Here is a 3,672-nt window from a genome sequence, read left to right on the forward strand (position 1 = left end):
GGAGATTATTAGGTGCCATTGATACATAGATAATTCACCAACAAAAAGATCGTCGCAATTAAGGTTTGGATTAGAAAAGGGGGAGTTTCATAATATATTTTAATTGCATATGGTGTTAAATGGTATTTTCAATGGACATACCACATAAATTTCACTTAAAAAAATTGTAGTCTTCTCTTCTCAGGTCGAAAGACTAGATAATAATGTCGCAAGTAGGGGTAGGCATAAAATCCGAAAAATTAAATTTCGAACCGGACCGAATTAATTCGGTATTTCGATTTTAATTTTTTTGGTATTTCGGTCTAATTCGGTATTACATTTTCGATATTTTGGCATTACGGTACGGTCCTCGGTATTAGGATCTTGAAATTTCGGTATACCGAAATACCGAATTTTTAAATTTTTTTTAAGTTGGACCTATAGTTAGCTAAACTGCCCAGCCCAACACTTTTTAAAGACTTTCGAATCTAATGCCCAGCCCACTGCCCACTCCAGCGCCCCAGCCCAAGCCCACTCTCTAGTCTTTGTCTTTCATTCAATTAGGGATTAGGCATTACTCATTAGGGAATTAGAATTTAGAAAGTTAGAACTCAGAAAGGCAATTAGGGCAAATGGCGTCGGCGTCTCGGCGATATTTTCAGCTTCAGGCTTTCAATTAGGGTTATAGTTTCAGAAATTCAAAAACGGGCAAACGAAGACCGGCTGTTGTGACTTTAAAAAGATCGGTTGTTGTGACTTCAAAGAATCAAAGGTATGTTTCTAGTTTCTTCCATAATTTACTTGAAAGCTTTCTCCTTTTTAAGGTTTTATTAGATTATTGGGTATGTGTCTTACTGTCTTTACAAAAAAAGATTTATACTTTTTAATCCCTTTTTTTTTGTAGTTTTTTATTTTATGAAGAACATGTATATTCTTTTGTGCTGGAATTGTTAAAGATTGGATTTTTCTTCAGCTCTCTACCAGTTTTTCTTTGATTACCTTGAAAAAAATTTAGGTAAATGCAAAATATCATCAATTGCATTCAGAAGATTTCAGCGATCTGTTTCTATTTCTAATAAAGTAATTGTTTGTGCCCTGTCTACTAGCATTGTTTGAAGTTTGAACTTTGATGTATAGTTGCAACTTGCAATATGAGTGGTAAGTTTAATACTCTATTTGTTTGGTGATATACTTTTGTAGTTTTGTTTTATTATCATCAAAAAAATAATATTCTAACTTATAATTTATATTATTCTTTTAGGTGCTCCTAAAGTACACTCTCATATTTGGGAATACTTTGAGGTGAAAGAAGATAACGGAGAAGTTCGCAAAGTAGAGTGCAAACATTGTGCTCGAATCTATAATGTCCATTCAAAGAGGGATGACACATATTGTTTAAGGAAGCATATTAGGCATTGTTTTGAGCGTCTTCTTGAAATCCGTATTTAAGAATTAAGACTAAGTTGATTCGAGACTATTAGTGTGAACTTGAATTGAGGGATGCTCTCTGTTTTTGTTGTTTTTGTTGCACTATTATGTGTTTAATTCTGCTGCTTGTTAGAGTCTGCTGCTACTGTTAATTATGTTACTGCTACTGTTAATGCTGCTACTGTTAAGTGTTAATTCTGCTACTGTTATTCTGTTAATGCTGCCACTGTTGCATATATTTTACAAACTTTTAAAATTTGCCTTCCTGTCCCTGTTGTCGCATGTTTGTTGAATAGGGGATTAAGGCATTAAGCCACAAGAATGTGAGTTGGCTCCAAATGCCAGCATTAGAAAATAGAAAATGCATCATGTCTATAAGTCTATTTACTTCTTCCTGAAAGAAATGGCTGTTCAATTTTATTGTATTTCTTCATTTCTTGGCTGAACAGTTACAACATTGAAACATAGGAGAATTGTCACTTGTTATTGTTGCTTATTTAGCGAATATTAAACCGAAACCGTACCAAAATCGTACCAACCAAAAGAAGAAATATCGAACCATACCGAAATACTTTGGTACGGTATTTGGTATACACAATTGATAAACCGAATACCGAACCGAAATACCGAATGCCCACCCTTAGTCGCAATTGTCACCAATATCTACATTATAAACTCTCGTACAAGTTGGAAGGACGTGAAACATCCCGTTATTATACGGTGGAGGAGACAAATACAAAAAAAATGAACGATAATTAGTTTAGAGATATAGGTAAAACATTTATGTCTTTTTCCCCCTCATTTCCTCCCCTTAGCTTCTTCTTTCTTTCTTTTTCTTTTTCGTCCTCCACCATACCACTCCATCACCGGGGGTCGTTAATGATACACGATGAAATTAGATGAAATACCATCTTGATTTAAGAGGGAAAAAGAAACAATACAAACTTTTCGAACAAGTCAAGAATTTCAAAAACTTGAATATTTGAGTCTTTGACCAATCAATGTTGTGATTATAAAATCGTTACTCTTATCCTAGAACCGTTAAACGTGAATTTCTCCAATCTGAGCGTGACTACTGCCGTACCATGTTATTTCCTCTTCAGTCTTCAGCTACTTCATAATTGTTAGGGTATTAAAATATAAATATCATGCGTTTATGAAATGATATATTGTAACAAGGTAAGAATCTTCCATAACTATATATAGTAGGCTTTTTTACTACCACGATATTTGCGTGATTCTATATAAAGCTTCCATATTCGTTCATGTACTTATATACAATACATTCTTTTAGAATCCTATAACTATTAGCTAAAGCATTAATCGGTTAAGTCTAGTGTTTATGACTTTATGGAAAGTATAAGAACGAAAAACTGTATTACAAGATTCTTTCCTTGTTTTTTTTTTGTCGTACCAAAAAAAAGAAGGAAAGAATCTTGTCTTACGTTTTTTGGTTATTACATCAGTTCTACTTTATTAATTATTACCATATACTATATAGTATTAGGAATGACAACGTACACTTTCCGTACTTATTGATTCTTATACTTCTTCTGTATGTAAATATATCCTTGGGTTAAGGGACTTAACTTTTACCATAACCTATATAAAGAGGTACCTTGATTGGCAAAAAGCAAAGGTTTTAGATCCTCTTTTTTACCCATTTTTAGAAACCATGTCTGCGTTTGAGAACTTCACCTCAAGAATATGGAGTGACATCGTTCTTTTACTTTTTCTTATGGAGGGCTTAACCAGTAGTTTTGCCATTACTGATCGAATGATGATCATGAAAGAAGAGCATAAACTTACACAGCTACAACAATCAAAAAATGGACCGCAAGTCCTTCGCGATGAAAGGCGTTTCTTGAAGAGTAATGTTCTACCATATGTGCTGTCTCATGGTGGACATGATGACGAAAGGAGTAAAAATCCACCACTACAACATGGGCATTTCTTGAAGAGTAATGTTCCACCATTTGGGCCGTCTCATGGTGGACATAATGACGGAAGGAGTAAAAATCTACCACTACAACATGGGCGTTTCTTGAAGAGTAATGTTCCACCATCTGGGCCGTCTCACGGTGGACATGATGACGGAAGGAGTAAAAATCCACCACTACAACATGGGCGTTTCTTGAAGAGTAATGTTCCACCATCTGGGCCGTCTTACGGTGGACATGATGACGGAAGGAGTAAAAATCCACCACTACAACATGGGCGTTTCTTGAAGAGTAATGTTCCACCATCCGGACCATCTCATAGTGG

The 3,672-nt window shown here is 34.9% G+C and overlaps 1 long non-coding RNA gene across 1 annotated transcript; it reads left to right on the forward strand.

Annotated features, from left to right (window-relative positions):
- The first annotated feature begins 573 nt into the window (after positions 1-573).
- On the forward strand, positions 574-1,565 carry LOC107832432 (uncharacterized). The gene is made up of 3 exons (XR_001658563.2): positions 574-751; positions 1,086-1,137; positions 1,241-1,565. It is a non-coding gene; the product is annotated as an uncharacterized LOC107832432 (long non-coding RNA).
- Positions 1,566-3,672: the final 2,107 nt, after the last annotated feature.

The sequence above is a fragment of the Nicotiana tabacum genome, chromosome 2 (assembly GCF_000715075.1).
Source record: "Nicotiana tabacum cultivar K326 chromosome 2, ASM71507v2, whole genome shotgun sequence".
Classification (NCBI taxonomy): Eukaryota; Viridiplantae; Streptophyta; class Magnoliopsida; order Solanales; family Solanaceae; genus Nicotiana; species Nicotiana tabacum.